Source organism: Triticum urartu, chromosome 6, assembly GCF_003073215.2.
Source record: "Triticum urartu cultivar G1812 chromosome 6, Tu2.1, whole genome shotgun sequence".
Lineage (NCBI taxonomy): Eukaryota > Viridiplantae > Streptophyta > Magnoliopsida > Poales > Poaceae > Triticum > Triticum urartu.
In genome coordinates this window covers 250,106,982-250,131,909 of record NC_053027.1, presented here as the reverse complement: position 1 = coordinate 250,131,909, position 24,928 = coordinate 250,106,982, and positions in this window count along the sequence as shown.

Sequence of the window (24,928 nt, the reverse complement as noted above, 5' to 3'; positions counted from 1 at the left end):
GAACGGCCTCCGACCTTCACCTGCAACTAGTAACGCTATAAGAGGGGCTGAGCAAAGCGGTAACATAGCCAATCAACGGTTTGCTAGGTCAATGGTGGGTTAGAGGTTTGACATGGCAATTTGGGAGGCTTGCAAGCAAGTGGTAGGCATCGTAGCATTGGCATAGCAAAAGAGCGAGCAAACTAGCATAGCAAAGATAGTAGTGATTTCGAGGGTATGATCATCTTGCCTGCACAGTTGTCAGAGTTGACTGGATCCTTGAAAGAAAACTCAACGGGCTCCTCGTTAGCGAACTCATCTCCCGGCTCTACCCAAACAAGAAAAACAAGCAACAAGGACACAATCAACCACGTGCAAGGATCAAGCGATATGATGCAATGATGATATGCTATGCGGGATGCAAAATGCAAGATATGACAGGAAATGCATCAACCTGGCCTCAACTTGGAAAACCAAGTGTGCCACTGGAAAGATGAGATGAAATCGCTTGAAAACGATATAAAGAACGCCGGAATCGGAGTTACGGTTTGGAAATGGCAAGCGATTCAAAATGACACCGGTCTGCGATTTACAGCAAGTAGGCACCTAAATGCAATGAAATGAACATGCTACAGCAACCAAACATGACAAAAAAATACATGGCAGGGATGCACACAAGATGCTTAACAAAAGTCTAGCACTGAGCTACGGCAAATTCATCCATTAACAGCTTCAAACAAGCATGGCAAAAATGCAAAATGCAAACAGATCCCAGACTTAGTGAAATCAACACTTGTCTGGAATTTCAGATCAGGTAGCCCTCTTCGGAGCAACAAAACTACATGCCACCGGACCTGAACATGGCGAAGTAAAGAATGGCATGGAGCTACTCAAAGAGCTTAACAAAAGTCCCTTAGTGACCTTGAGCCAAAAGGGATCAGAAAATACAATTGCAAGCACGTGAACATAGCAAAAACATAATCAGTTTTCAGACTTAGTGAAAACTGGCACATGCTGAAACATAACTCAAGTAGGCATGTTTACGAGCTCGATGCACTCACTACGGTGCAAGTCATGGCAAGACAAGCATACACCCATAAAGAAGGCACAAAATGCAAGCTATACATGGCAAGAACAATAGCGTAGCATGCACGGATCAACTACAACATCACCGGCAAAATTGCAAACAAGTTGACAATCTACCTAGATTCACAAAGTAGCAAAAGTAGAGCTCGATTGACTCAAGCTAGGGTACTCCATAATTGAAAACAAAGACATGGATGGATAGAGCACTACAAGATTAACAAAACTCCCTTACTGATCATCCTCAAACGAGGCACGGATCACTAGGAAACAACAAGAACATATGGCATCATGAGATAAACAGCCCCAGGACTTAGTGAAAATACTAAGTCCCTGAAAACAGAATTAGCAAGTGCACCACTTTGCAAGCTTGCACAAGACACCACACACATCATAAAAATACATGGGTTGCACCTCTGGAGAGATGACAAAACCCTTAACAAAACATATGTAGAACTCACGGGCATAGCATGCACACATTAATCATGGCAAAAATGACAAAAGTGCTAAACGGAGTAGCAGATCTGACAATTAACTCAAGTAGCCCTCTTCTAACAGAATTTCTGGCATCGAGCTCAAATGAAAATGATGCAATGGAATGAAATGATGTACTCTCTGAGATGAACATTTTGATATGCTATATGCATGAATCGAAGCTACGGATGCAAAGTTAAGGAGCTACGAACATGAGCACTTGGATCTGCAATTTCTGGGACTTAGTGAAAAAAACGACCTAGGGTTAGGGTTTACTGTTCATGCCAGATCAAGATCGGGATCGCACGGAGCCCGAGGATCGCCGGCCGGAGTCTTTGTCGGAGTTCGTCGGAGAGGGAGAAGATGGCCGGGGGCGAGGCCGGAGGCGGCGGCCGGGACGACGAGCGGCCCACGGGGCGAGGCGGCGCGCGGCGGCCCGGGTGACGAGGTGGCGACGGCAGTGGCGGGGCGGACCGCGGCGGCGCGGTGCCGGAGGCGGCGGCCTGGCGCGGGTGGCGGCGGAGGGAGAGGCGCGGGGCGCGCGGCCCGGGTGGCGGCGGAGTGGGCCCACGATGGGCTTGGGCGGGCCGCGGCGGTGGCGGCCGGGTGCCACGTGGCGCGCTGCCACTGGCTGCGGGCGGCGGCTATGGCATGTCCGGCCGGAACGGACACGTCCGGTGCGCGCGGTGGATTTTATTAGGGTTAGGGGGAGAGGATCCGCGAATTTGGAATGGGGGTGTATATATAGGCATAGGGGGAGCTAGGAGAGTCCAAATGAGGTGCGGTTTTCGGCCACGCGATCGTGATCGAACGCTCTAGATGATGGAGCAGAGTTAGGTGGGTTTTGGGCCAAAATGGAGGGGTGTTGGTCTGCAACACACACGAGGCCTTTTTGGTCCCTCGGTTAACCGTTGGAGTATCAAACGAAGTCCAAATGATACGAAACTTGACAGGCGGTCTACCGGTAGTAAACCAAGGCCGCTTGGCAAGTCTCGGTCCAATCCGGAAATGTTTAATCCCCACACACGAAAGAAAGCTAGAAATGACCACCGGAGGAGAACGAAGCGCTGGAATGCAAAACGGACAATGGGGAAAATGCTCGAATGCATGAGACGAACACGTATGCAAATGCAATGCACATGATGACATGATATGAGATGCATGACAACGACAACAACACACGGAGACAAAACCCGAACCCGAGGAAATAAATATAACTTAACGCCGGAAACGGCAAGAGTTGGAGTACAAATTGGGAAAGTTACATCCGGGGTGTTACAATTACATCCACTGGGCATCGAAGTTCGCCACCAGTGATCATAAAGCGCAATGAATAAGGAGATAACAAAAACTGGGCACCATTGCAGCGTAAAAAAAATACTGAACCAAGACCACTTCCAAGACAGTTCAAGAAAGGTTAGCCTTGCGCGGGAACTGCTGTGCAAGCTACTGAGCAAGGCTGTGAGACCGGCCTAGCATGTCGGTCATAGCTTCCAGGTGTAGCTATTTAGAAATGAGGTTCTCATTGGTGTTCTCCGCAATCTTTCTTAGAGATGACATGTTTTGCACATGTATAAACAAAGATGATAACTGTGCTGTCAATTCCATCCAATTTCAAATTAGAAAATAAAGAGTAAGTTCAAAATATCAATATCATAATTTGGCATTGTTCATAATGCGGGGAGCTTCACCACGCTACTGGATTACCATGTCAACATAACAAGCATAGATGAAGGGCAAAGACAATCATTGTATCTATTTTGGTTAATGTGCATGGCATGTTGTTCATATCATCAGCCACATGAGTAAGATAAAACAGGAGATGACAAGGTGTAAACATGGGCTGCTTCACCACACACTAGATTAAAGATCCACAAAACAAGCATACATATAGGGAGTATTGAGTAATGTGCATGGTATGAATAAGGAATTTGGTTTTACAAGTAAAACTTGGAACTTACGGTTGTTGCGAACATGCATTTTGATAGAAACAGCAAACTAAACAATAGTTAATGATAGGGAGTCTGAGAAAATTAAACAGCAGTTGAGGATAAAGGCTTTAGAAGGAATGACTTACATTAACAGTTAACACCGGCTTTATAATGCCCTTCTCCATGTCGAAGGGAAGGATAACTCAGGAATTTCAGCATAGAATCTTCTTCATAAGCATTGCCTGTACTTTACATTTTGTAGATAGTAATTATAGATATGGTAATACTGGAAGGGATAGAGGATAATGAAGATAAGATACAGATTGATGCTACATAATCAACTACCAATCCCTAGAAGTACAAGTGGTACAGGAAAAAATGTACTGACAAGAGCAATGGGCTATACTTCTGCACTCGCATTGTCTGTGTACTCAACTTTTTGGTAATACTAAATATAGATCTGATATTTTTTAATAAATGGTGGGCGAGGGAGATAAGATGCACAATGCTACGCAATGAACCAATCCCTCTTCCCATAATATAAGAGTGTTTTGAACACTGGTGTACTATACAAAACGTTCTTATATTATGGGACGGAGGGAGTAGCTGTTAATGTAAGTATAGTGATAGACGATTTTCAGTCCTTAAAAGAGGACTGCAGAGCTAAACGTCTTCAAAAGCATTGGGTTGATTCTAAATTTATGTAAGAGTCCATACGGATCTTATAATGTCCACCAAATGGACTATAACGAGGCTAACATGTGCAGTGATGCTACATAATCAACCAGCTATGAAAGTAAGTATGGTAATATAGGGCAAGAGGTACTCACAAGAGCAATGTAGTGTGTAGTATAGTTGCGAGATTCTATGGTCCCTTGAGAATGAATGTTCTTCTGTGAATAGTTTTCGTACAAGTGAGACATTAAGCCACGTGCAGAATTGTAGTTCAAACTATGATGTGATATCATAGACAGTACCTTATGCTGGAGACGAGACCAGTGTGTAACAAGATTAGTCCAATCACTGTTTGATAAATGTAGCACTGGAGACTTTATAGAAATTTCGTTTAGAGGCTTGCCATCGAAGTGCGCTTGCCTCAGGTAGGAACGATACTTCATCAATGAGTGCTTGAAAAGCACAACCAACCCTTGCTTGTCTTGACAATCTAGTTTGGTCCTCGCCTATTTAAAAGAATGAAATCTTGTGTCCTCTATTAGCAGAAACATATGCAGTAATTAGCATGAATAACAATAGTACATTACTTACACGTAAGTTGCGGAGGAAGACTGGAAATTGTTCTGTGTCTGCGGTATAATGTTTCCATGAAGGAAAGATTCGCACAAATTTACTAACAACAATATAAGCTTCATCTTCTAAACTGGGAAGAAATGGAAGAGGGGTCATATTTGCTGCAATTGGGGCTCTCTCTCGTTTGAAAAGGGATTTGGCAACTGGATTTGGTGTACTCTTTGTTGGAATTGGGGTTTTGCGTCGTAAGCTGGTACTATGTTAACTGGCATCATCATACTATTTGCTGTAGTTGGGTCTGCTAAGTTGGGGCATCAGATATGACGAGTGTAGTAGGGCTAGAGTTTGCTAGAGATGGGGTCGTGTTTTGTGGGTTAAGTGATATTGCAACTACACCTTATGGGCTATTTGATTTATCAGGTGTCACTACCTTTTCCAAATACTTTGCTTGTGCTCCTCTGCGATTAGCAATTGCCCTCTTCCTTTTGAACGTCTGATACACAAGAACAACATTTGAATGGATAAATATGGTATGATGACAGATGCAATATGTACTGAAAATGGATAGGCAGGGCGTATTCACATACATGATGTGTAAACTAAGCTAATGGCAGTGTAACAAAGTTGAAGCAATGGAAAGCATCAGTTGCAAGATATGTGGGACCAATATAACCTTGGAAAGTTAGAGCAAGCACCTTGATGGGTGAATAAGATAGGGCATCTGCCTCTGACTCCTCCACTAGGGAGCTACATTGACTTAGGTCTCCCTCTAGCTCAGAATCACTATTAGGATCACATTTTGAGCATGAATTTGTAGGTGGAGAGCGTTTGCATTGCATTGCATCCAGACTTGATTTCAGTGCCTTAATGCCAAGTTTGACAGCCATGGCATTGTTGTGCTTTATTCTTTTCATGTGTGTAAGCTCATAATCATTATTATACTGTTCAGTATCTGAGATTCATGAAAACATAAAAAGTAGTCAGATTATCTATGGAATGCATTGCGGATTCAACTTGAAGAGTGTCTCCCTATAAACCCCTGCATATGCAAAGTTCACCCCCAACCGTGCTGACCAGACCACACACAGAAATACAAGCCTCTTATGTCTTTATAACAGGCAGAGACACATTTCAAAATTGAAGTAGGAACATTAGAATCATACCAAATTCGTATTTGAAGAAATAAACTAAGGAATTATGAGTGGCATAATGTTTAGCTTCAAGGGTGGAGTCTTGGTAGTGCGACACAAAGCAAGTAGGCAGATTGTAGTCCACTTAAAATTTCGTAGTCTATGTAAAAGGTGGAAATGACACTTTCTTTCTATACAATGCAGTGTTCGTTTCCCACACATGACGGAAGAGATCACACAGAGAAATACTATTCACTCATGTCTGCGGTTCCAGTATTTTGAAACAGGGTGGTCCACCCTAGAAGAATATTGACAACAAATATGACAAGGCAAGCATAGATGTAGTGAATCAATCATTACTTGTGAGATTGCTAGGACAAGTATGCAGAATTGTAACTGCAGTAAGAGACCATCCAAAATCTGAATCAAGAAGTTGGTCTAGCACTTATTGTTTGCAACTAATGGACGTGAATAATTGGATATCATATCGAATGAGTAGGAAAGAAAAGAAAAATTGTCAATAAACATGCCCTGCAATAGTAATCCGGGTCAATGTCACTATGACCAACAATCCAAAATGACTAGTGTCTGTTCCTAGGGCCAAAATTTTGAAACCTTGTGAACTTTATAGGTACTAAAGATAACTGAAATACATCTGAGCCATTAAGTGTAGGTAGCACTCAGTACACAACAAACCCTAATGTAAGTCCTGCCTAATGAGTAATGAATCAATTAAAAAATGGGTGATGAGGAGTGGTTGCTCAGTGTTGAGGACGTATCTCAGGATAAATCAGGTTGGCTTAGTGGCTGCTGCACACCTGAGCCCTGAACGGACTGGGAAGGTAGGCACAGCGGCGCGCCCGGGCAGCGGTGATGTTGTTGCGCGATTGGCTCCTGACCTCATGTTAGTCCGGCGTCTCCTCCTAGAGTCATGCCATCCGGGGATGGCAAGTCACTGGCGAGGTAGGCAGCTGGGGGCAAGTAGAGATCGGAAGCGCAACAGAACCAAGGAGAATCAGGGCCTGGGCCAACCCAAAATCCCAGGCTGGGCCGCGGCCCACCATGGGCACCCTGTAGATACACACTCGAGCGGCGTACATGCATTTTAGAAAATAATTACGAACATTTAGCTAACCAATTAAACGACTCTATTTTAATAATATCAGATTCGTATTTGAACAACTAACCTTTTTTAGCTTAATGGGTGGAGTAGTGCTAATATGACATGAAGCATGTATGTTGATCGTATAGTGATCATAAAAGGAGGAAACCCTAAGCATTTTTTTAGCAAAAGAGGGTTTCCCATCCGATTTCTATTAAAGAAACCACCACGGAACCAACATAATCAATTAAACTAAGCATGTGTTGACACCAGATTTTGGCACGGTCAAGAACTTAATTAATATGGTCTCAAATGGAGAGGTGATATACATGGAAAAGTTCCGTATTGTCAAAATGAACAACTTTGAAGTTTGGGCCATCGCCATCCGGTCTCATCTCGAGGGTCGAAATTGTGCTAGAAGTATTAGGATTTGGGCACTCAGAGTACTGTTTGGACGATTACGACCCCAAGACGGACTCATATGGAAAATTAATGAACACGAATTGTCTTCTTCTTGTCGAAATGATTGATTCTGATATGAAAATCGTCGCAATAGGTGTTCGGATGCAAAAGTTAGAGATATCAGAATGCAGCCCTGTCAGGAGGCGAAATATGGCACGCCCCACCAGAAAAATGTCTGATGGGTAGCGTGTGGCACCCGGCTTAGAGCAACCGGTTTACCTTGTATTTCCAGCCCAAAGACCATGTCTTCTGGCAACACACAACATCTTGGTATAGAATACAATCGCTTTATTGCTACTAGCGGAACATGGTACAACGAGTTGCGAGGCCAAGCGGCACACACGGTGCGGCTGAACAATATGTACATTATTTAGTGAAGATAAAGGGGCCCCGATCATGACAACTACGCAGCAGCAGAATGGCGACGAAGCGGGACTCCATAGCACAGGGACACCGATGTGGACACAATCTAGACTCGGTCAGCACTCCTTTCCAATGAGACTTTCCTGAAAGCTGGCATGACACGCCAGGTCAGTACATTGAATGTACTTGCAAGCTCACAACAAGCATAAACATAATGACAAACAATATCATGAAAATTAACCAATTGAATCATTGATGAAAAATCATATTAGGAATGTAGTGATCAAGATCTTGTGACTTAAGTCCCTCGGACTTGCTTACCAAACGGTGATCGCTCTGGGATCACAAATGGACCAACATCTTGGTCGTTAATTAGGTTACCTCGTAACCAAATGGTGATCTTACTTGGATCACAAACTGAACAACGACTTGGCCTCCAGCATCAAGATGATTTCTCAACCATCCTCTCTCCAACAGTGCAAAGTTATCATCTTAGTGTGCAAAATTATTTAAACGTTGACCCATGGTGTGACCTACTTTCGAGCTTGTCTGTAACTGTGGACTCGGCTATCGATAGATTTAATACACTCTGCAGAGGTAGCGCACTGTATACACACCACGGAACCCATGGCCTTGCACTCCCATTCGGGTGGACCAACGGCATTCCGACATAACCCCTCCATTGCCATGACACTCTCCCGGCCACTCCGACTCACTCCCCACTAGGCTAAGTCCTGGGTGGCCCCGTGCCTACCAAAGACACCAATGGCCACCGTGGTGGCAAAGCATAAACGGCCCCAAACGGGGACAAGGTACCATAACAACAATGGGCACACAAGGTTATATCTGCTTATCAGGCCAGGGTAACACACGCCCGTAACCTTCCCTCATTGGAGGCACCGACCAGAGGCATGACAATGGACCGAATAAAGGTCTTCCCACAAAGGCAAATGTGGTTGCACTGGGAAAAATCTCGATTCAGTGGCACCATGACCCGACCAACGATGTGTTCACATTGAATTATTGTCAGGTTCAACTTAAAGTGAAAGTAACCGGTGTCATGATATGCCATGCAAACGCAATACTAATATATGCACCACATATCATCATAAATAACTGGGTCAACATCATCAACTACTAAGCATAGATATCAATAACTCATAACAACTTCCTGGTTACGTTTGTTTAGCAAATTTACCATGATGATATCTTTGCATAATTATTTTCACAATCAAGAAAATATTAAGCCAACTAATTCTTTTTCAAAAACATATTACTTCTTCATAATCAAATATTACTTCTAATGACTTAAACTAACTTAGTTAGTTGTAAACTTCTGTAGACTAAACATATCAACTTAAAAAAGCATCCAATAGAATATTTTTTAGTGAATTAAATGCGTGGATTAAATCATTTGTTCAAGTTGAAAAATCACAAATATTGCAATGACACCATAATAATGTAGCTATGGCTTGCCTTAGTGCAGATGAGGGTCACACTCCTCTTGGTGATCCTCAAGACAAGCTTCACTTTCTGATAAGAATTGTAAACATAAAAAGAAAACATCAAGAACCACTCTGAAATTCACCAGAAAATCTAGACAGGAGAGAAAAATCTCATTTTTGGTGAGCTGCTAGATCTTTTCATTAAGAACATAATGCAAAAAGAATCAATTCATTTGGACTTATGGTTAAAAAGTTGTGGCTGTTTGAAGCTCTCTGGAAAAAAATGAATTTGATTTAAATAAAATAGAACTAGGGGGGTAACGTGGAGGGCGTAAACCCCGTGGGGCGCCTCCACTCGTACCGCATCGGGCGCGGCCAGAGTGGCTGACAACGGGCCCCACTAGTTAGGTGAGAGGGAGGGGGAAACAGAGCACGGCGGAGCTGCGCCAGAGCACACACCGGCGAGGAAGGCATCTTGGCCCGAGCTAGAGGGATAGATCGAAGGAGAAGATGAAGGCGCACCTGCCCGTACCCGTAGATTAGCTAGGGGTGGTTGGACGGCGTCGGAACGGGCCTCTCCAGCAGCGACAGAGAGCGGAGGTCACCATAGTTGGGGACGACGGCGACCAGAGGCTGCACTAGTGGTTCCAACCGGGTCGGACTGCACCACTGAAGCACGGCGGAGGCTCTGGAAGAGTGGCCTGAGCCTGGGAGAAGCTGGAGCTGTGGAGACGACCCAAGGGAATCGCCGGCGAGCTCAATCTCGGGGACGGCGGCCCGAGGCCAGCCCGGCCGGGCTATAGCTTCCTACTGGCTTGTGGAGTGAGTGAGAGGAGTGGTGATGCTCGAGAGGGCTGGGGAGGGCTGTATTTATAGCCAAGCAAGGTGAGGGGTTCGGGCTCCGCCAAAGAACACCTGGACACGGTGCCCGGTGACGAACGGCGTCAGTGAGCGAGGGGAAGGCGACACAGCTCACGCGGGCACTGTGAGCGGGTAGAGGCGAGCACAGGAACAAGGGGGGGTAGCGACGAACATAGTACGAGGCGCACTATTGGGTTGGCCGGACCGCGCCCGTGCTTGCTGCGGCGAGCTCAGGCATCGGCGAGCACCAGGAGGGAGTTAAGAGAGTAGAGACGGGGATGGTGGCGAGGTTTGGCGAGGTGCGGCAGGCAGGGAAGCGAGCACACACCGAACAGAGCGCTCTGCGGCACTCGGAGCGCGGCGACAAGCGGGTTGGCACCGTGCACACACGTGGTCACCGCGTGCACTTCGGCATAGAGCCACGGCTGGCCCCAATTTCATCTCTGGCATGTAGTCCTTAGTATTTTGGGTTGAGCCCATTCTTTGATTCGAGCTCGGGTGTAGTAAGTTGGAGTTTCACTACAAGGTAAGTTTCTGGACAGTAACTTTGAGAGTTAACTGTGGTCAAATTACTAAGAGTTGGGAGCTGTGCTTTGGAGGTTAGCAATCATCTAGGAAGGTAGTGATGCACAAGAAAATTCAGCAGCATTGGAGCAAGTAAAATGGTAGTTGCTGTAGAAACTACAATTTTTGTCCAGAACAGAAAATATTTTCTGTAGCAAAAATATTCCAAAAACTGATGCAATATTTTTGCTGAGGAAGGTGACCTAGGGTTCAAAGAATATTTGGGAATTTTCTCAGATTTTTGTGGGCAAGAAAAATTGGGGTTGCTTTGGAGCACAAGTGGCTGGTTAATGTTTTAGAGGAGAAAAAGAATATTTTTCATTTAGGAAAAATATTCCTAATATTATTTTGAGGTTGATCAGAGAAGAAATGATGGCCAGAGAGAGAAATGAGTCACTTGGGTGAAAGTCAAGGTGATTCCCAAGTGTTTAAGTCCAACTGAAGAGATTCAAAACCCCAAATTCAAATCAAAACCAAATAAAAATCAGAAAAGGAAGAGAGGGCAAAACCAGGCTGTCACATAGCGCGAGAAACAGATGTTTTGCGTGGCTGTTTGGGCCCAGAAGATGGCTTTAAATCGGAAAACATTCAACATGAAAGTTGTTCTTCTTGTCGAAGCGAGTAAATATTTTGTTGGGCACATTTTCATCAGAGGTCGTTTACTGCCACAAAAAAGACCCACAAGGTGTAGCCAGTTTTAAACCAGGTGGCTTTGGAAAGTTCGGACAAAACCAATCCGAATTTGACTAGGGTTTTGGACGTGAATCCAAGTCTTTTCCTTGCACGGGAAGTCCAGCCGCCTCTTATATACCTAAGGGGTGACGACCGAATGAACAACACACAATCGAACAAATCATCTACCAGTTTTTATCTTTACTTTTATCTCTCTCCCTTGTTTTTCTTCTTCCTCGTTTTTCATTCGTTCTTCTTGTTGCAGGGCGACGAACCTCGAGGCCCTAGGGGCGATCAGGTCGACCTAGGGCAGCCCACAGCTGCCGTGTGCCCTATTGGGGTCCCTCCCGGGTGTGTGGGGTTTCAGGTCCTTAAAAGCACTCGTCAGATTGCTTGCGTACCGCGGTTCCGGATGGGTCTCCTTCGACGCGAGCTGCGGTGCATCACTCCCGGCGTTGGAGGTACACGGTGACGTGTTCGTGTGCGAACACAGTTTTTGGCGACTCCTCTTGGGAAGAAGCTTTGAAAGGTTCCTAGCCCGTTCTTGCTACTAAGAGATCATCATCTAGGGTTTGCAATCTACAAAGGTAATATGAATACACAATTCCCTACCGTAGATGCAAATAATTCATGTGGTGTTACTAGATCATTCAATGAGTATACTCTATTGGCTAGCCCTAGTTTTTGCAATAATGCATATAATTATGTGCATAGGCCGATTCAATGTAATTTACATGCTCCAACTTCTTATGATACTAGTAACATACAACATATGTATCCTAACTCTCATGCATCGGCAACCCTACAAATCCATATGCCAATGAACAACATGATGGGTTCGGTTAATCAATTTGAAACACCTCATGTTAAAATTTCCAATAGCATCCAAGAAAGTGTTTCACCCTTTTATTCATTGGCAACTAATTTGCAATATGTGAATCCAACCTTGCCGATGGATGGGAGAATTGGCCATACTGCTACTAGCTATTCGGCTAATTACTGTCAACCATCATATGCTACACCTCATGACATTAATTTTTCAGCACCATACGCAACTGTATATGTTCATAATTCGGCTTCACACCTTTCTGGTCATAGCCAAATAAATGTAAATCTTACAGGAGTGGTTGTGCCAAATATTTTAGAAGATGAGCTAGTGGTGGCTGCATTGAAGAGTTTAGCCCAAAATAAGAGGATTCGTGCTCTTTGCCTTGAACAATATGAAAAAGGGCTATTTCCTGATTATGTGGCAATAAAAGCTAGATGTTTGCAAGAAGATGAATCTTTGCCAATTGATAAAATTGGCAATCAAAAATATGGTTTTACAACAATGCATATGCCTTCACCTAATACCCGGAGTTGGCTGAAATTGAGAACAAACTTAAAGCCAATTTTGCCGCTCGCCGCCAGAAACAAACAGAAAAAGTATTGGCTCAAATTAAAGAATCATGGGAAATTGGTAGAACCGGTGAAAAGAATGATGATTCAGAAAGTAAAAGTGCTTCGGTTTAAAAAGCCGAATCAAGTAGTATATATATTTCAAATCAATGAAATCCAACGAGGCAAGAATCACTGAGAAAGGGCATGGCAAGCATAGGAAAACAACGGTGCTTGATTTTTTAGAATTTCATGGAACCTACTTCCTGCCCTATGAGTTCTATGTCATAGAAATTGACAAGCCTCAAGAATAAGAGCAAGTAGCGGAACAAAGTTCGCTTGGTAAGGATCTTAAAAGTAATGATGCACGGAATCAAGAAAACGATAATGATAAGGCATTGGGGAGCCATCTAATGATGGAGTAAGACTTTGACACAATCGGAGGCCCCGCCACCGAAATAACACATTCAGCCCACGAAATAATGGCCATTATTGCCCCGTGGACAAAACCATTCCTGGCCTACCTAACTAGACAGGAACTTCCGGAGGACCAAAATGAGGCACGCTGCATAGTGCGGTGATCCAAGGCCTACAGGGTCCATGAGGGAGAATTGTACAAAAAAGCGCTACCAGTGTCCTTCAGAGGTGCATCCCCGAAGAGGAAGGGCGGAACCTTTTGGCAGAGATTCACGCCAGACTCGGCGGTCATCACGCCGCAGCCCGAGCTCTTGTAAGCAAGGCCTTCCGTACAGGATTCTATTGGCCAACGGCCCGGGCAGATGCAGGGGACTTGGTCCAACGTTGCGCCGGTTGCCAGCTCTTTGCAAATCAAAGCCACATGCCACCCACCGCCCTCCAAACAATCCCCATTACATGGACTTTCGCGGTTTGGGGGCTTGACGTGGTTGGACCCCTTAAAGGGGGAACCCACAAGAAAAAATACTTATTGGTCATGGAGGATATGTTCACCAAATGGATAGAGGCTAAACCGGTTAAAACAGCCGAATCCGGACCGGTGATAGATTTCATATCTGGGGTTGTACACCGTTACGGCGTCCCCCACAGCATCATCACTGATAACGGCACGAACTTCATGACCGACAAGGTAAAACTCTGGTGCAGCAAAATGGGCATCAAGCTTGATTATGCCTCAGTCTATCACCCACAAACCAACGGTCAAGTTGAACGAGCAAATGGTCTTATAATGAGCGGCATCAAAACCAGATTAGTGCGCTCCCTAACGGAGTCTGATACGCACTGGGTAGAGGAGCTCAACTCCATACTCTGGGGGCTGCAGACCACGGCGAATCGTAGTACCGGATATACACCGTTTTTATGGTGTACGGCACAGAGGCAGTCCTGCCCTGCAACATAATTCATGACTCACCTCGAGTGCGCATGTACGAAGAAAGAGAAGCCGATATCGATCGGCAGGGCAGTCTGGACACCTTGGAGGAAGAGCGCTACATAGCCAAAGCCCGTTCCGCATTTTTCCAGCAACAAGCTCGCAGATACCAAAGCAGAGAAGTATGGGCCAAAACTTATAACATTGGCGAACTAGTTCTACGACTGCCGGATAAGAAAAAGAACAAGCTCGAACCCAAATGGGAAGGTCCCTTCATTATCGACCAAGTTCTGACTGGTGGAGCGTACCGACTGCGGGATGCGTCGACTAGTCAACTCGAGCCGAACCCATGGAACGCAGCCAGGCTCTAAAGATTCTAATCCTAGCACCGGACTCTATGTTAGTCCCCTCCCTTTTGTCCATTTTCTGCATATGCATCATCTATCTTGTTTCCCTTACTTTCTTTTATTTCTCTAGGCCTTCAAGGTTCACCTTGTGCCTACATTACAGATGCGCTAGCCGCACACTTCATACCTGGGGGCTTCTTTCATAGAAGCTTAACTTATTTACCTGGGCCTCATGCCCAACACATGTGCCGTACTTCCGCATGTGCCTTTTTTCACCATTATATGCATCGATATGACTTAAGTTTTGGCCAAGCTGGGTTGCCTAGCTCTTGTATTTATGCCCTACGTTCCCGTTAATTCGGCTAGGGCATAAGGGGAGCACCTCTGCAATTGTTACCGCCGGGTCAGCTGGACGTGTACCTCGGACTGGGTGAAGCCGAAAGCTAGCGTTCTTAAGGGAATATTCGGTCGGTGAACAAAATATGACTTTTATTTATTATCCATATCCGCCCCCAGATGCTTTTTTGCGCTTCTTGTCGCAGTCCGGACATGCAATTTAGGGCATGCTTACCCAGGGAAAGGAACCCTTAACGGAACTATTCTCCCTGGAAGATGTTTCTTACTACCCATGTAATATAACATAACTAGTTGGGCACTTGTCTGATAAAGCACTCATGACCCCTACGCCTAATCTCCACGCATGCCCGGTTCTTACATAACCGAGAGGGTATTCGGATACACTCCGGACTGTCGGGTCCCGAGGTTGAAGCGAAAAGGTCCACCATGACAAATGATCTACAATCTGGCTAGAAGGCATTATACATGTCACTTTAAAATTACATAGTCAATTCGACTGGTTGAATTCCACTTCAATACCATCCAACAAGCTGTCTAGTTTACAGTCCTGTTGGGAATACTTTGCGGCCAATTCTACTTGGCCGTACACTAAGCTCACAGGGATCTCCTTCCCATCGGGCCCCACAGGTTCGACTTCGGCCATATGGTTTGGGTCAGCCTTCGTGTACCGTGTCTTCACCATTGCCCAGGCTTCCCTGGCGCCCTGACGGCAGGCCGATATCTTCCATAATCGGAAATGCCGCCGCGCTCCCTTTAGCTTTTCTGCAAGCTCTCCAAGGCCTTCTAGTATGGAGACGGATGGCCACAAGGCCTGGGCGACGACTTGCATCACCTTTCGAACTCGTTCGTGCAGCTGTGAGAACTCGGGAAGAAGGTCACCCGTTGAACCGGGCATTTCTTCGGCAGGACGACCTGTTAGCATACCTACAGACATAACTCTGTCAGCCACCTTCCTCGCCGAACTCTTTTTCAAAGTTCGTTCAAGCACTTACTAAATATGCCGCGTCGAAGCCGCCGATTTTCCTTAACAGAGTCCGACAGCTGGGCACGAATATCTCGTAGTTCCACGCCCAGCTTGGTGTTGGCATCTTGGAGATCATTTTTCTCCTTCCTCACCCTCGTCAGCACGCTCTCACCGGCCTTCAGCTGGCGTTGGAGCTGTTGCTTATCCGGGTTCATTCCAGTGTCATCTGCATTCTTATCTTCAGATCTGCATACACGCCGCATTCTATATGATACTTTTCATTTGAAGGATATGTTACCAGAGGGGGTCTCTTTGGGCTCCCTTGCTGCGGCCAGTGCGGCCTGAAGTTGGGCTCTGCACTCTTCCAGCTCCTGGGACAGTTGAGTATTCTTTTCTGTAAGAACCTGCATAACAAATGATCCTTAAATCAGTTATCCTAACTGTTTCAAGTCTCAGGGGCTACTGGTATATATAATCACCAAATTTTCTCACCCGTATGTCTTTTGCATACTGCTCCGTGGCTCTGGCTAAACCATTTTGAGCAGCACGGAGGTGCGCGTCTCCCGAGTTGAAGGCATCCAATCCCTCTTGGGAGAAACAAGCGTCACGTAGAACAGTCCGGCGACTCCTGTGGTTCATGGCACTTTCCACCTCAGAATGGGTGGCGGACAGTTTATCCGCATCCTCTGCTGGAGGAGCACCCGGTGCACGCCTCGTACTCGTTCCCGCCTCCGAATCCGGCCTTGGAGCCTGGCTTGTGGAGGCACGATTGGTAGCCTCTCCGGGTATAGTCCGGCGAGCGCTCTTTTTCCTGAAAAGAATGCATGGGCGTTAATGTGCCTCTGAGAATCATGTCTTGCAATAAAGACGACGCGTTGTACCTATGTGACGGTGTCTCAATCCGGACTACAGGTCTTTTCAGCCTGCTTGGCCTCGCGGCCCCTTGTTGGCCAGTCGCCACAGGCTTGGCCGTCTGCCTTGAGGACCTCCCCTACAAAACACGACTATTATACGGCGATCAAAAACACTCAAGGACAGATCCCTTTTTGAAGTGCTGGGACTTCGGTCTCAGTCACCTGTCAGGCTGGAACCAGCCCAGGGTAATCGGCCGTAATGGCCACCAAAGCATTATCATTGCTCGATTGGTAAAACACCCCATCGATCAGCTCCACAGATATGTCCGGATCCTCTTCGGGGGCCGGGTCGAGGGACCGTCCAGGGTCCTCGGGTTGTGGAGGGGGGTTGTTTATCTCCCTTACAGCCTGGCGCAGTTCCTACATAGAAATCGCTAGACTGAGTACTTAACTGCGGAAATATGAAACAGATGGGCGAGAAAAAGTCTCCGCTTACCCAGATCGGAGGATTGTACATAGAAAATCCGCCCTGCGGGTTGACATGAAGGAATTCCTCCTCTTCTCCCTTGTACAAAGTGGATAAGATCTTTGTTAGATCATCAACCGACCCTGGCCCTTTACGGCCGTAGCGGGTGGCATCATCCTCCCCGTTGAAATCCCACATGGGGTGGCCTCTGTACTGATGCGGCTGCACCCCCCGCATGATACATATGGCCATGCCCTCGATCATGGTCAATCTGGATCGAGCTAAAAAACATATCCGGCTCATCAGGTAAAGAACGTCCCTGTCATCTTCCTCCAGGGGGCTCCGCGGACGCCAGCTCCAGCGCTTCTTCAAAGGGGCGTTGTGGGACTCAGGGAGGCCGATCCGAATAGGGTCCGGTAGGGGGACGTCTTCTATATAAAACCATTCTGAAGGCCAGTCTCCGGACGTCTTCTTTGGGGTTCCGGACAGGTATCCAGTCCCGGCAATACGCCACACTTCGGCTCCGCCCACTTGATATATTGACCCCTTCTGAGAACGGGGCACAAGGCAGAACAACTTCTTCCACAGAGCGAAATGAGCCTCACAATCGAAGAACAACTCGCAAAGGGCTACGAATCCCGTGATATGCAGCATGGAGGCAGGCGTAAGGTTGTGCAACTGGAGGCCGTAGAACTCCAGGAGCCCCCGGAGAAACGGATGAATTGGGAATCCAAGCCCTCTTACCAAATAAGGGACAAGGCATAACCGCTCTCCTTTGGAGGGATTGGGAAGGCTCTCCGCTTGCTCTCCGCCATTGTAGGTGGCAAGCCCGACTCAAACTGGGACCATGCACGCTGGGGGAAGAAATCCCTTATGTCCGGTCTGGGGCCGGATTTCTCGGCCTTCGGGACGAGCCGGATGTCCGGGGTCTCGACGGGATGTCCGGGCTGAAGTGTCCAAACTTGTGGTGCGTTCTGTTGTGATGCCGGATTTCCAGGGGAAGGCCGGATGTCCGGGCTGTCGGGAGGCGCTGGATGTCCGGCTGCTGAAGCTTGTTCGACCGTCTGTTGCAGCAGCTATTGGGCGGCTACATAGGCACTGGATGTCCAACCGCTGTAGCTTCAACATCTCCTTCTTCTTCCGTCGTTGCTCCCCGGCTTCACTTGTGGATGGTGTAGTTGTACACTTGTGTTCACACTCCTTCTCATCGTCCGTAGTGTTCCGACAATACCTATGCATGCACACTAGTGGAGTGTCTAGTAGTATACCATCCTCAAATTGGTCAAGTGAGCACGTGTAAAGGAGTTGACTCACCTTTATGTATCTGAAGTAGATGTCGCACGTGTCACTTGCCAAACGGGCTCTTGACATGCACAACAAAAAAAGACAGATCCGTGACTTTTTGGGACGAACGAATTTTTTTCCTGTCATGCTTATGACACTTCTATGATGATAATTGTGACAAAACCCGGTATCATCATAGATGTGGTGGGCTCCTACTTCTATGACAAAAAGTCATGACATAAAATGGGCTTTTCATTCTGGGCGGGACGGAGACGCAGCTGCATGACATTCTTTGGGCCGTCCATGATGGAAAAAACCGTGGTAGAAGCGAGGGCGAGGAAAATAGTTCCTGGTTATGGTGGGTGATCGGGGCTGAGCGATGCACAGAGGGATTGCACGTTTCTCTCGTACACGTACGCGCATGGGTGCGTGGTGTTGGGCTCTAACTAAACCCGAGCAAGGCGTTCGCCTATGGAACACGAGCGATTGCACTACAGGCTACGCGTTACTGAACCCGAGCGATCGATCAGTCCCTCACTGTTAACTGAATCCAATTGAGCGATTCCTTCGCTACTGCTGCTAACTAAAGCCGATCGAACCTGCTGCCTCTTGATGAGCAGTGAGCATTATTGGGGGTTGCATGAACAGTTCCCGGTGAGGGTTGGATGAACAAGACCCCGTGGTAGTAGAGGCTGTTGCCGCTGGATGAATCGGACCTTGATTGAGCAGGTTGGGGGTGGGTGAACAGGACCCCATGGTGGGCTGGATGAACAGCAGCCAGTGGAGGGCTGGTTGAACAGTAGTCGGTGGAGGGCTAGATGAAAAGTAGCCCGTGGAGAGGTGGTTGAACAAGACCCCGTGGAGAGGGTTGGTTGAACAGTAGCCGGTGGGAGCTGGATGAACAGGAACCCGTGGATGAACAGTAGCTGGTGGAGGTAGGAGGGAGACGCCGTGGATGAATAGTCGCCGGTGGTGGCTGGTGGAGGTCGACGGTGGATGAATAATAGCCCGTGGAGGCTGGAGCGAGGCAGTATACGGTGGATTAATAGTAGCTCATAGAGTCCGTTTTGCGGTACGCTACACCCCTCCCGATGAAGAGGACCCCTGTTTTGATGCCACACCCCTCCCGATCAACAGGAACTCCTTTCGACCGTAGGAGGTCAAAGAGAAATCTGTTTCCTCCATTTTACGGTTTGCTAGACCCCTCCCGCTGAACAGGATCCTGTTTCGACGGTAGGCGGTTGAACACAAGGTTGTTTCCTCCATTCCGCGGTACGCCAGGCCTCATTTTGGCTGTTCCATCCAAGCCGGTTGGCTCCCGATGAACACGACACATTCTGTTGCCTCCTGATGAACACGATGACACAGTTTCTCCGTTCTAACGTAGCCGGTTGGCTGCCGATGAACAAGACGCCGTCGCTGCTCTCCGCTGCCCTTGCCATGTACACAAGCGCTGGCCGTACGTATGCGCGAGTAGGCGTTCGAGACCCCGCCCGTATGTACGTATGTGGCCGTATTTACTTTCTTGCACCTTGGCTGTACGTACGTGTACACGATATTGACGGGACTGCGTGACATGCTACGTCGACGCCTGTACTACCACACGTGCCCTTCCTTACTCGGCCATGGTTCATCGCTGCAGCCTGCAGATAGACCGACCGACTAGTATGTATGTGCACGTTCATGACCAGAATGACAATGCAACATACGCTTCGACCAGGTGGGTCCCGACTGTCAGGGATCATAAGGAGGCACTTACTTGTGTGTGAAGTTATTGCTGTTGGGTCCCAATTGTTAGGGGGAGAATCATTTTCTTTGCCCGTAATATGGATGCACTTCCTTGCATGCGAAGATGTAGCTGGTGGGTCCCAGCAGTCAGGGAGGAAACATTTTTTTCGTGAAGTATGGTGGCTTGTCTGGTGGGTCCCCACTGTCAGGTGGAGGAATAATTATTTTAAGCGTAATAAGGTTACATTTCCTTGTTGCAGCCGTGGACCCAGTTGTCAGCCTCTCCACGTACAGTACTCTTCCGATGGAAGTCGTTCCTTGACCACATTGACCATGTCGTGCCGAGAGCACGAAGCCGGTGGACGACAGCAAGCCCTAGAAGGGGACGAAGCGGAGCCAGTGAAGACGCGGTAGTAGATGCCCACGGGGAGAGGAGTGCGAGGGTTGACTGGTTCGGCTGCGGTGTGAGGCTACCGTCATCGCAGAATAACAGCGGGTGTGGGTGAGTAAAGGGATGGCCTGGCCAGCGGTGGGAGTAGTAGGGGCGGTGAGGCCTCCGCGGCAGCGTAGCCGGCCACGGGAGGCAGGAGCATGCGGTGCTTTGGACGACTAGAGCAAGAAAATTAGAGGTTGAAGAAGTAGGACGACCATTGGTTGTTAACAATCCAACGGTCACTAGTGATAGAATCGTTTCTTGAATAGGTTGATAACACCCTCCATACGCGTCAACTTATTAGGGCCACAAGTCAGCCTCCAAATCTGGTGGGCCCTATCTTTCATGGGAAGCACTCATTATTTTTCGCTTAATAAGGAGGCACTTCTTTCCATGCCAAGATATAGCTGGTGGGTCCCAGCTGTCATTGGGAGGATTCATTCTTTTTGGCGTAATAAGGAGGTACTTGTTTGCGTCCGGCCACAGACCATGTGGGTCCGAGCTGTCAACCTCTCCATGTACATCCCTCTTCCGATGTTGTTGTTTGTTCACAACTTTAACCACGCCGTGCTGAGAACACCAGCGTGTTGGACGGTGGCAGGACCCAGGAAGGGAATGACCGAGAGGCGGCGAAGCCACAAAAGTGGACGGATGTGGGTGAGTAGAGGGATGCCCTGGCCAGTGGTGGGAGTAGTAGGGGGCGGTGAGGCTTGCATGGCTGTACAGTCGGCCACGGGAGGCGGGAGCAGGTGGTCCCGCCGGCGCTGGATTTGGCGGCTGGATCAAGAAGATCAGAGATTGAAGAAGCATGATGGCCATTGGATTGACATCCAACGGTTACGTCTGCTAGAATCGTTTGTTGACGTATATAATAAGTAAAAAAATCTTGCATACGCGTCAACTTCATAGGCCCACAAGTCAGACCATTACCTATTTTTTAATAATTTACAACACATTGCAACTTCTTATGCAATTTATTGCAGTCCGTTTTTTTGTTGGCCAGGGTTAACAATTTAAATGGAATTTTGCATATTTCTATGGGGTCCAAACTATTTTTAATACCAAAATGTCGAGCCAGATTTAAAGTACATTGAAGATATATTTAAATTAGGTTAAAGCCTAGTGAAATTGGAATCTGAAAATGTAAAACATTCAGAAATTATAAAGTAATTTCCAATTTGTTGTCTGTTTTTTATATTTACAACCAATTTCATATTAATTTCAAGATTTGCAGCTGTCTAGAAAGAGTTGTAGCCCGTCAGGGCATAGAAAAATAAGTAGGCATGGATTGGTTATTCTTCAGAAAAAATGGGCTCATTTTCACAAAGAAAAAATAGCTGGCCTGGTCATGTGGTGAACGTAAAATATATGCCTGTGCTAGACGGGCCACAGCCCAGTTGAAACCCTGCTCCATCTCAACAATAACAAAAAAATACTGCTCGAGCAGCTACATCCTAGGTGTCAGCCGATCTTGTGATGTTCTCTTGTCTATTGACTATATACGCTGACAATCTCGTGGGTCCGAGATGTCAGCAGACCACTAGGAGGAAGCATTTTCTTTTTCTATATGCTGACGATGGAGTATATATAACAAAAAATGAGGAACTGCCTTGCGCACGGCCATGGACATGGTGGGCCCCTATTGTGATCCTCTCCATGTATAGACCTGTTACGATTCCTCTTGTTTGTTGACCATGTTCACAACGCGAGAGGGCGGCACCGCGGCGAGCGTACCAAAGGGCGCGGAGGACAACGACGAGGCCTCGGACGTCAGCGTTAACAATTTAGGAGACGATGGGGCGGCGTTGTGTGCGCTGAGGCGCGACCAGCCGTGGTAGGTGGAAGCAGGCAGCCCTACCAGTGCTGGTTTGGTTTTGGCAACTGGAGGAAGATAGGACTGAAGAAACACGACAGACTGTAAAAGCAGCAGGAGTACTTAGCAACCTTAACCGAAACCAACAGGGGCACTTAACAACCATAGCTGAAAGCTGTATGAGTACTTATACAGGTTCTACCATACAAAGCACACCTCGAACAATGCTACTTTGCCTAAAGTTAAACAAGGGTGAGGCCACCAAGCCCCAGGAAAAGGCCCAGGCGCCACGCCGCGCATCCAGAATGTTCTGAAAGTGGCTTCATCTCGCAGTGTGGTCAATAAACAAGATATTCGCTTTTGAGCCATGGAAAAGCATGAGCAAAACCTTCTGTCATATTCTCCAAGATGGGCGGGCCTTCATTAATTGACACCACCCATGAATAAGTATCTTTTCACCTCCAAGGGGAATGGAGTAGGTCGACATAAACATCATGTTGTAACCAAGCGCAAGTCTGACCCGACCATGGTCAAGCATCTGTATAGGAACAATAGAACTGGGCAGTTTCTGTTTCAAGAAGATCACAGCTGTAAACTGTGTATAAGCAAGAGTTTATGAACAAAATATATAACCGAAAACAGCTCATACCATAAGTTTCTAGACATAGTTGGACCTGTTCAAGGTGTGCAGCAGTGGCACACACATCCCACGTGGCCTTCCACCATTGAAACGCCCCACTCGGACCTCAAGACGATCAATAAAGTGTAGGAACTTGTGGATGTTGTCCCCGTCAACTTCAGTGCCATCAGTAACAGTCGAGTTCTTATAGAATAACAAACAAGTAGCGTGCTTAACTTTGAAATAACCTACACATGCCACCAATTATAAGAAATATTAGTTAGAAGTAGCATCTTCGTGAGAGAAGGGAATCACAAATCGTTGCTACTTCTAAAGTTAAATTGTGATTAGTTAGACAGAACAGGTGGATTAAGAAGTAATAGAGGCAACAAGCAAGAACCAGATACAAAACTAACATGGATGAACTACTGGAACGACGTCGGGGTGGAAGATCACAGTGAAGATGAGACCAGGTTCTGCTATTTCCATCAACATTCGTGCACCAACTTTAAGTCCGTAACACTTGAGAAAGTTTATCCAAGTTCGGCCATAAAAAAAGCAGTGATCTTCTTGGTTCATGAACCCAACTCGAAACTTATATCCATGACATGTCTTCAATGTGACCATTAAACTGGTGTATTCAGTTATGGCAAGGCCGACCATCTTGAGTACATGTGTTCTAGCAGAGCAAGAATGCACTGCAGGAAAAATAATATGAGAACACAATGTATTCCCTATCCAAATCTAGAAATAATTTCCTCTTTCATGTCAATGTTGACCATGGTACTAGTACCTTTTATCCAAATATAGCAATCCAGATTTCCAAATTAGTCGACAACATGTTCAAAAAAACCCCCACCCTACCGGATAGAAAAGAGGATTCTAGGAACATACTGTGCGCGTTTTCAAATCCTGTGTTAGAATGAGAAGGAACAAGTGTGACGTCTCGCCGAGGGCGCAGAAACCTGTAGGGTCCTCGCACTTTGGGCACTGCAAATGAAACACAATAGATTCAGTAGGAAGAAAAAATGCATCAATGGCGGCGGCTCCCATCCTAGGATTACCCATGACCAAGGGACTTGGATTTATCAGGGATGGATGAAGAATTCATACCTAGTTCTCCATGAGAATGGCCGAGGGGGGATTTCTCGGAACAAGAAGATGAGGGAGAAGGGGATTCAGGCCCAGTGAAATATTGTTGCTTTGTCTGTCCAACTTACTGCTAAAGTTGGAAAGGTGGGGCTTTTTGTGATTTGATGTCTCATTGGGCATTACTGTGGCGCTACGACCGGCGTGAGTCTGCCGTGCAGTTGTGCACTCTAATTTGGTGCATGGCACATGGACCCTGTTTGCTGGATGCCCCACATATGAGCGGAAGGAAGTAGAAAGGCAGGAGTAACTAGTTACACACAAATATATTTTTGACAGAGAGATACTCCTCTGTAAAGAAATATAAAAATCTCTGTCCAGGTGTTGCAACTAGTTTCTGGTGTTTGTAGGATATGTGTTGGAGGCCGCGCGTAGCGCTGACCCTAGGGGTGGGCTATGATGCGGTAGATACACCGTGGCACGATGTACCGGGCGCCCGTTTGGTGTCTCGGGAACCCTGCACACATCGTTTGGGGCTGTGAGCGAAACCCCGACCGGATCTCCTCGCGGATGGAACCCGAATAGGCAATAAACCTGGACTAGAGACTTGTGTGGTTAGTCAGGTCGTGGCCGACTCCCTCGCAAGGGTTCCGCTTGAAGGTTGCCGAGATATACGACGTGTACATGGTGGTAAGTGGCGAGAGCGTGTGTGAAGAAGTACACCCCTGCAGGGTTATAAATGATCTATTCGAATAGTCGTGTCCACGGTAAAGGACTTCTGGGTTGCCTGTACAGTTCATAGACAATTGAAAGTGGATACTCTAAAATGCACAAGATAAGCGTGAGTGCTATGGATGACGTTCTCGTAGGGAGACGAGAGCGGATCCATAGTGGTGTTTTGAAATGGTGAGTATGTGGACTCGTGTGCACCACCTCAA